Source organism: Suricata suricatta, chromosome 14, assembly GCF_006229205.1.
Source record: "Suricata suricatta isolate VVHF042 chromosome 14, meerkat_22Aug2017_6uvM2_HiC, whole genome shotgun sequence".
Lineage (NCBI taxonomy): Eukaryota > Metazoa > Chordata > Mammalia > Carnivora > Herpestidae > Suricata > Suricata suricatta.
In genome coordinates, this window is record NC_043713.1 from 25370206 (window position 1) to 25379952 (window position 9747).

Sequence of the window (9747 nt, forward strand, 5' to 3'; positions counted from 1 at the left end):
CTCCCCGCTGGAATATTTATAACCCACACTCTCATTCTCGTCCTTGAGATTCCTCTATTTAACCATGAACTTTGGCCCTGGCAATAAATGCAAAAGAATAAACAAAGAGGTTTCTGGAAGAAGGAAGGAAGATAGAGTGAATCAGACCCTTTCCCGTGTTCCTCTATAAATTAATACATTCTGCAGAAAACCTCTGAGTAACATTAAGTGCTTTATGTTTTCTCAGAGGACTCTTACCTCCATCGGCCGACTGGGTTTTAGCCCTATGCAGCACAGATCATTATCCCCATTTGTATCAGTTGAGATTCTTAGCCAAACAGCAGAACCCATCCAGGTAGCTTAAGTAGAAATGACATTTATTAAAGGAGATAAGTCTCTTACAGAATCTCCACAAGGGCTGAAGAGTCAGGCTTGAAGAGTCACCAAGATCGGTTGTGCAGGTTGCATACTGCACAAGAGCACGACTTTTGAAGAGGCACTGTTCACACCTAGACAGATGTGTATATTTTTTGTGACCGACACTAGGTTTGTATATCACAGCCATTTTCCAGCAGGTGGCAGTAAAGTGTTCAGAAGTGGTGCCCTTGTCAAATTTGCAAAGTCCACGGCCTGGAAATCAGGAAGCCAGGAACAACCGTGAACCCCACTGTCCACACTGTACCAGCAGAGATCTGATTGCTGCTGCTAGACAGAGACCCCACCACTCGCCCTACTAACACCAGGCCCAAGATCCCAGAGCTCCACCCTGCGCCCCCCTCTCCACTGACATTCTCCCAGAAGAAAACAGCCCCCATTCATCTGGACCTCCCCACCTTGCTCCTGCCGCAGGGCACCCTGTGTCAGTGCATCTGACTGGCAGAGCTCACGGCCCGAGCCTCAGCCTAATGCAGGCTGCCTGGGAAAGTAAGCCCCCGGCCTCTGCCTGGAGATGGAAGGATTCATGACGTCAATTCTCCAGATAGAAAAAGAGTTCCAATAATGTGGCCTCAAAATAGCCACATACCAGGCAGTATTCTGCAGATGAGGGGCAGGGCCAAAGCCCAAAGTGGCCAAAAGGTGAGGACGAGGCATCGGGGCAGGTGAGCTGTGGGAGAGACAGGGCTGGAACCCGGATGTGCTGCCTCCTGGCCACCATACCACGCCGCCCCCTCAGAAGCCGAGGCCCAGGAAGAGCTCAGGGACAGAAGTCGATTTAGACGAAGCTCGCACTGGCCGTTTTCCTCCTGACCCGCCGGTGCGCTCCAGCTCCGGTAACCCTCATTCAGAGTCACCCCACCCCCTGCCCCAGAGACACACAAGTCTGCCACCCCAGACAGTACGCTCGGCCAGCCTGGGTCCTCCTCGCCCCCCGCTTCCCCCTTGCAGGGACCCAGAACTTGAACCCAGATTGCTCTGCCCATGCAGAGTGCGGGTTTTAATGAAAATGGCTTTTAAGTTTGCCATTCTGATATCACTCCTATAGGAATGGCGTTCTGAAATGCAGAAATGCATTTTCATTTCCTAATGGCTGGGATTTCCCAAGAAGGTGGGCCTTTGAGGGATGGAGGGGGGAGAGCAGGTGGGGGGGAACGTGGGTGGCATAGCAAGAAAGAACGGAGCAAAATGTGCCAATGCCGGAGACACTGGGGCTCACCACCTTCCTTCCTCCTCCAGACAGAGCTGCTAGCGGCTGGAGGAGTCCAGAGTCTCCCTCCCAGTCTGCATTCAGCCCCCTGCCTCTGCCCCAGGGCGTCCCAGCAGATTGGCCCAGAGCCTCTGTCAGCCCTGGAGCGCAGCCTTGCTCAGGGCCACAGAAAGAAGGAGGTGACATTTGGGCAGCTGTCATGGGCCTGGAGGAGGCCTGTGGAACACCAGCCCTCCTGACACTTAGCAGGTGCTCCATGCACATTGGCTTCCTGTCTTCTTTCCTCTCTGCTCCATCAACGCCACTCAAAATAATTATGCTTATTTACATCCTTTACCTTTTGCCTTTTGCTTTGCTTTTATTCCTCTAATGGAAAAAGAAGGCAGGAAGGGGAGAGGGGCAGAGGGAGGGAGGAAAGGACCCACACCCTTGACGGATCCCAGTGATGATCTGTGCTGTTGTTTGGGTAATCTGATGATGGGGGTTAATCAATTGCCAGTGCCAGTGGGAAAGCTGGGAGAAGGGAATGACAAGGACATCCTCTTTTTCAATTAGAATGTGGAGCTGGTGACTTCCCAGGGTTCGCCCAGCATGTAAAGCTGCCCGAAGGCACCCAGGGAGACCCATTCAGCAGCAGAACTTTGATTACCTGTGGCTGGGGCCTCCTCTCCAGACGCTGCCCAATGACAGCCCAGCCTCCCTCGGCTCCCCGGGACACCGCGAGGACCACTCTGGGGCTGACAGCAGCTGCCACACGCCTGCAGGGGACATGCCTGGAAAGGAGTCAGGATTTCAGAATCAGAGCCTAAAAATTAGGCTTGAGATGATAAAGAGGGTGCCCGGTACAGCCCTTTGGCCTGGCAACCAGGTCCCCGCCCCTGGCGCCAGGTTTTAAGGGGCTCCCCACAGGGCCTGGAATCTAAGGAGCCTGTGTGCTTTCTGGACCGCGCATGCTCAGAGTACCTGAGAACCCCCCCCTTCTCAACTCCCTGCCTGAGCCTCTTCACCGCTTCCGGGGCCTGAGCGGACCTCTCCCCAGGGCTTTCTGGGGGCAGGTTGCTGCAGGAGTCCCTCCCCCTAAGCTGAGGGACAGCCAGGGGTGGCTGTTTATGGGGAGGATGGACACAACTCACACCTGTGGACTGGGGCGCTCAGGAGCAGACCCTCAGCATTTGGGGCCGGGCAGCTGGTGGGGGGTGGGGGTGAAGCAAGGCCATGGCTGTGGGCTGGCAGACTGCCTCTGCCCCACCAGAACCTGAGGAACCTAAGGATTTGGTGAATCCAGCTTTCTAGGTCTTTCTGGAGGTATGCTCGGCAAGATAGGCGACCACAACATTGTTTATATAACAACTTGTTAGCTCCATTTATATGTTTCGACATAAGACATGGAGACCTCTACTGTGTCCTTGCTCAGGACTGCAGGTGCTGGCCCCAGAGCTCTATAACGGAAGGGCGTAGGTGTGGAGGTCTGGTGGGGCTGGGGTGGGGCTGTCGCTGAACTGCACTGTGACTTCCTGTGAAATTACCTGTAATTTATTGAGGGGGCCAGACAGAATAGACTGCCATTGAGAAGGGGCTCCAATTCCCGCTCCCCCCCCCAACACACACTGCCCTTGACCCCACTCCGGATCTCCCTCTGCTGGATCTCCCTCCCCTGACTCCATGTTTTGAGAAGACCCTGTACATTTCCTGGTTGTGCTCAGATAGAAGAGAAGTCTCATCATCAGTTACAGATGCAGGCTCAGCCCAAACCAAGAGCAAATGTCCATCTCTCCCAACTCCGCACCCCTCTTTGTCTGCCCTTCGCTCCTTCCGGAGCTCAGGCTCCTCCCCGTGGGGGGGCAGGAACGATGACTCTCTGTAACAAAGTGTCACAGACTGGATGGCTCTTAAGCAACGATAATGTGTCCCTCGTGGTCCTGGAGGCTGGAGGCGGGAACAGGTAGGGTTCTGAGGGAAGTCCTCCTCGGGGCCGGAGACGACCAGCTCCTTGCTGTGTCCTCGCAGGATGGAGAGCAGAAAGAGGAAGCCAGCTCTCTTGTGACTCCAGCAACAGCACTAAGTCCGTCCAGGGCCCCTTTCTCATGACTCACCCCATCCTAATCGCCTCCCAAAGGCCACAACTCCTAAGAGCATCACATGGGACTAGGGTTTCAACATCTGAATTTGAAAAAGACACGAGCACTCAGTCTCTAACAGTCACATGCCTGGCTGTGTAACACGTCCTCACACACCCGCTCACACACCCGCCAGCTACTGGTCCTGGCTCCTCTGGCAGCCAGCATATAGGGGGCATGTGGGGGGAGGGCGGGACAGCACTGCAGGTGGACAGTGTCCTCGGAGTGGCAGATGTCCAAATGCTGACTCATTCTCTCCCCATTGGGTCCTCCAACTCTCCCCTGTTCCCAGATGAAGAAGAAGACCCCTCCCCCCACCCCCACCCCCCGCAACTGATTTCCTACACCATCTACAGCATCCTTGCAAACCAGTCCGAGTCCTGATGAAAATGACAGAGGGGCCATGGCACTACCTGTGCTGCCGGCAGGTGGGTCTCTTCCCTGGAGAGCGTCGTCCTGCATCCTGCGATTACCCCATGCCTGGGGGCAAACGACAGAAGGACCCCTGGCGCCTTACACGCAAGTTTCTGCAGGCTCTACCGGCTGGCCAGCTAGACACTGAGACGTTCTGACCTTTACATTTTCTCTCCCTGGGCCCAGGCTGCAGGCCCTGGTGAAGTGTAAGCGTAGCCTCCAGCTGTATTCTACTGGGCTGTCGAAGACAAGTGCCTCTCTCATCTTTATGGTGAGACATATGGAACAGCGGGCCAACAGGGGCACTAGGACAGTGACCTGTGTCAGTTTTTCACTCTCCTTCAAATGCAGCAGGCAAGGCTTGTCTGCCACCCGGGGAGCCCGACGTGGAAGCAGACACAGATTTGTTCAGAAGATATTGTAGCTCAGAGGACCGAAGGGAAGTTGGAGGGCCAGCCACAGAAAAGAGGGAGAAACCCAAAGCGGCAGGACATCAGCATCACAGGTGGCATCCCGAGAAGCGGCCACGTGGTGAAGGTCGCCTCATCTGGGTGTCACTGTCTCCAGGTGGGAAGTCCATGCAGTCCATGGGCTTGGTCCTCTTTCAATTACCTTGTCTGTTCGTACAAGAAAGAGGCATCATTAAGGCTTGGGTGCTAACATCAGGGTCCAGCCGTTAGCTTGGATTTTTCTATTTTGAAGATACCTATCTGCGATTTCATGATTTTTGAGAGTTTCCTTAATCATATATGATTTTTCGGCCTTTTTTTTTTTTTTTTTACCACTGCTAAGGGCAGCCTGACGGGCTCGCCAGAATTTAGGAGACTGGTTTCGAAGACTTTCTCTGCCACTGATTCTCTGGGCGACCTTGAGAGAGTTACTTCAACTCTCTAAATCTGTATTTTATCATCTGGAAAGGGAGGGGGTGGCATGAGCCTCAGGATTTTTCCTGCTGTCGCGTCTCAAGATCCCATGCTGCTGTGTCAAGGACCGCTAGAAATGGGCCTAATATTCCTAATCAAACGCCATCCTCAACTGAAGTTGCCCAACATACCGGATGGGCGACGCCAAGGCTGCGAGATGTAAGTATTGCTGAGAATGACGTCACTCCAGGTCCAAGATAACCCCCTGGGGACGCCATTAGATACCCGACACACAAGCCAGCACACAGAACTGCTTCCCCCCCTCCCCCGTCTCTCCCACGGGCGTGAGCTTGCTGACCATTCCGTCCTCATGCATGCATGCGTGCAAGCCTGTGTGCAGACCCGTGCACACGTACACACACCTGCATTGTCAGCACTGTGCTTCGGGTTGCCCATGTCATTATCTCTGCAAAATGCTTTAGTTTTCGTGAGTTTTGCCTTAATTGCAGAGACAGAATGAGTTCTTGGGCTTTCTGGTCACACTCTTTCTTATTTCTCTTTCTTGCTTTTTTATTGTCTTTCTCACTTTATTCTCTATGTCCGATAGGTTACCTGTCTGTAGCCATCCCGGTGAGTATCTATATATAGAATAGGCTTTGGCCAGGAGTGTCCAGACACCAGACAATTGGTTCTTTCTGGGGTGGCTGTCTTCTTTCTCTACCCTCCCTTCCCACTTTTGTCTGAAGATAAAGTAAATCTCCACGACCAGGGTCAATGTTGCACCTTTGGGGCACCCTGTCCATACCCGTGCTACCCGGTCACATGTCTTCCCCAGCAGAACTGAGCTCCTTGAGAAGCATTCCAGTTCTTCCCGGATTGACACAGGGCCTGGCCCCCAAAGAAGGGCTCACTCTACGCAGCACCAATAGGGAATGCCCATCTTGTATTCGCATAGCACTTTTCCATTTGTGAGTTGCTGTTATGTGTGATTTCGTTTGATTGATAAATCCACAGTTCTCCCCGCTCATCAGGCGAGGAGGTTAAGGCACAGAGAAATTGAGGACATGGTCTTGGCTGGCTGGGGAGGGAGTTAGGAGAATCCCCTGCCTACTCAAGATTGTCCAGGACACTGCTTCGAGGACACTGACTTCTCTCTTTTCACCCCTTTTCAAGCTTCTACATAAACCAGAACTCAGCTTCTCAAATGGACCAGGAAGTCTGTCACAAAAGCTTTCCAGAAATTCTAGAACCTTTGCCTTGGCCTCTCCACCTTATCCAATGTCTCCTGTCTAAGCCGGTTTTCCTCCCTCTGATGACAGCTCCTTCCACCGCCCTAAAAGTCCACACCACTGACAGACCCAGGCCCAGATCATTGAATGCCAACACCACCAAGCCAGCAGGGACACCACCCTCTGCCCTGCTCAGTAGGCTGTCCACCCTGTGTCCCTCAAGTCCTGCCCAATGTCCCTCCCTACGCGGCCCAGGATGCTCTATGGGTGGCAGGGACCATGCAGATGAGGAAGCAGGCCATACAACTGCTATTTCACTGCAGCAGGTCCGGGGATTGGTCATGTATCGACCCCCCCCCCCCCCCCCGACTTCCCTTGGGACTTCCCTCCCCATTCCGCTGACCATGTCCAACCTTCTAGGGATGATGATGGCGGCCATAGTAGCAAGCTCCCTTCTGTGTCCCCCTCCCTGCTCCCATCATCTGCCCCTTCCCCACCCTCCCTCCAACATACATGCATTCCAGAGGCTTCCACGGTAAATTTATTGTCAAACTGCACTGTCCTCCTACTGAGCCAGGAGCTAGCCCTTGGCAAGGACCTTGTAGCCAGCAGCCCCAGAACCCAGGATGCTACAGCTAGCTGGTCAAACCTTAGCTTTAGTGACTGCATCTGCGGCCCCAAGCCCCGTGTTTCAGAGGGCCCCACTGGGGCTTTCTCCTGCTGTCTCTCTCCCCGTGAATCAGAAGTCCACTGGGTGGGGTCAGTGAATAAAATGTAGGATACTCAATTACAATTGGATTGCAGATAAACAGCAATTATCTTTAAAAGAATTTTTTAAATATTTATTTAGTTTTGAGAGAGAGAAAGAGAGACAGAGCAGAAGCGAGAGGGTACAGAGACAGAGGGAGACAGAATCTGAAGCAGGCTCCAGGCTCTGAGCTGTCAGCACAGATCCCAATGCAGGGTTTGAACCCACAAACTGCAAGATCATGACCTGAGCCAAAGTTGGATGCTTAACTGACTGAGCCACCCAGGCGCCCCAAACAGCAACAGTCTTTTAGTTTAAGTATGCATTTGAGATATAGTAAAAAAAAAATTATTTGTTGTTCATCTGAAATTCAAATTTAACTAGGTTTCCTGTATTTCCATTTGCTAAATCTGGTAACCTCATGGCCAAGGGGATGTACCCACTTGGAGCATATTCTGAACACCTGGGACCTTGCATAAAGGGTTCAGAACCCACTTCTAGGGCCTCTGCAGCTTCCTTTTCCCATGGGTGTCTGGTTCCCCTACTGTGCACACTCCTAGGTCTGAGGAGTAGCCTGGAGGCATCAGTTAAAGGCTGGGTGTCCATACACTCTCTGGAAGTCCCTCATGGGGAGGTAGGAACTCAGGGTGGGGAAGAGAAAGGCTGGGTCACAGGCAAGGGGCCTCCATTTGTACTCTTATGGCGGCCCACTAACGTTAGCGGTGGGCCTGCCCGCAGCAGTGCACCTCCTGCCCCTCGCAGAACTGTGCGGTCTGCGCCGGTTATGCCTGTTACATCCTGAGCTGCTGGCCAGGATGAAGCAGTTTGTGAGATGGGCTCCCTTGGGCTCTGTGAGCAAGCCATAACTACAACTGTGTTGTTCAAGAGTGTAGCCCGGACCCCAGATGCAGAGAGCCTGGGTGACAATTGGAATTGAATGACCCTCCTGCCCGGAGGCTAAGTAGGCCCTGGTAACAGTACTGAGCCTTGGTTTTTTCAAAGATAAAGTCAGAAGAGTCTTGGATGGTTGTGAAAATTAGGTGTGATTAGGCAAAACTATGGAAATCTTAAAAATATTAGTGGTTCCCCGGGTCTGGGGGGACCTGGGGGCGTGGAGGGGACTAGAGAGCCTGGAGGATGTTTGGGGCTGTGAAACTACAGGGGTGGTGCCTGTCTTGATACACTTGTCAAACCCCATAGACGGTACAAGGGCACAAGTGACATCTAAAATAAACTATGGACTTTACGTGATAATGAGTCAGCATAGGTTCATCTATTGTCATAAAAAAGCCATTCTGCTTCAGGGTGACAATAGTCGGGGAGGCCGTGCTGGGGGAGGAGGCAATGGCCTATGGGGGAACTCTATATTTCTGCTCAATTTTGCCTTGAACCCAAAACCACTCTAAAAAATTAGTATGGTAATGAATGCAACAAGACCTAACATATTTCACCTAAGCCATTCAACTGACATTTTTTGAGCGCCTACTGCAGTCTTACTATTTATGGACAGCTAAATCCGAGCGAGGTAGGTATTCCTTCTCAAGTTAGAGTGAGACTTGGGAGAAATCTCCCCAGAGGAAGAAAGCACCCCCGCGGGTCACAGAGACATCCAGGCGGCCGCGCCTGGGAGTCACGGTGCAGACGCGAGAGCTGGCAATGCGGGCGGGACGGGGGCTCCCCGAGTCAGACACGGACCCGGAGCGGAGACAGAAGTGGGGAGCGGGACAGAGAGGGCCGGGATACCAGCCGGGTTATCCCGGGAGGCTCACTTGGAAGCACCTCCCCCCCGCCGCCCGCCTCCTCCGAGCAGCCCTGAAGCGCTCAGAGCTGAGCCTGGGTGGGCCGGGGCCGGGCTCGCGGCGGACAAGCAAGGAGAAAGGGAAGGAACCGCTGGCCGCCGCCAGTTCCGCCGCGCCCCCGTGTGGCCGCCGCGCGCAGTTACGCAGCTGGGGGAACAAAGCGCTTGTCGGGGGTGGGGCTTGAGGGGGCGGGGCACAGGGGCCGCGCGTGCTGGGGGCGGGGCCCGGGGCCGGGGAGAGCGCTGGCCGGTGCAGCGGCTTCGGTAAAGGGTCGGGACCGCGGGAGCACCCGCACCCCACTCGAAAGGAACTGCGATTGCAGACTCGGCTGCTGGAGATTACGCGTAGGGGGGCAAGCAGGGAGAGGAGGAGGGGCCGCGACACCCATCCCCTGGGAAAGATCGCCCCGAAGCTCCAATGTGAGCTCTAGCAGCTGGAAGGGATCCGATTTCGGACAGTCTTGAAGCAAGAAAGAGGAAAGAGCACACTGCCTTGGAACAGAAGCTTCCGTTCACCTCAGGAGCTACCGAGAGCCATTCTTGGGCAGAGCCGAGAGTGAAGGCCCCACATGCCCCAACCTCCCTCCGAGGCCTCGCCTATGCCCTGAAGTTAGCAGAGGCGCAGGAAGCACACAGGAGAGGGTCCCCCACCCACACGCCCGTGCAAACCACCTGCAGACCCGGCCATATCATCACCATCTCCAGAGCAAGGGGGACCCCTCCTGTCCAAGACTCTAAACCACCCTAAACCACCCTAAACCACTTTTGTGTCCCTTGTCCCTTGCCATGCCCTGCCCTGGGAGGCCACCCTTGCCCAGCACCATCCCCGGAGGGAGGAAATGCCACCTTCCCCTCAAAAAACAAAACCCAGAGCTGACAAAGTTGACTAGGGAAGACCCTGGTGAGGATGGGCCGTGGGGGCTGCCACTCCTGCTTCCCGGCTTTCACCCAAAA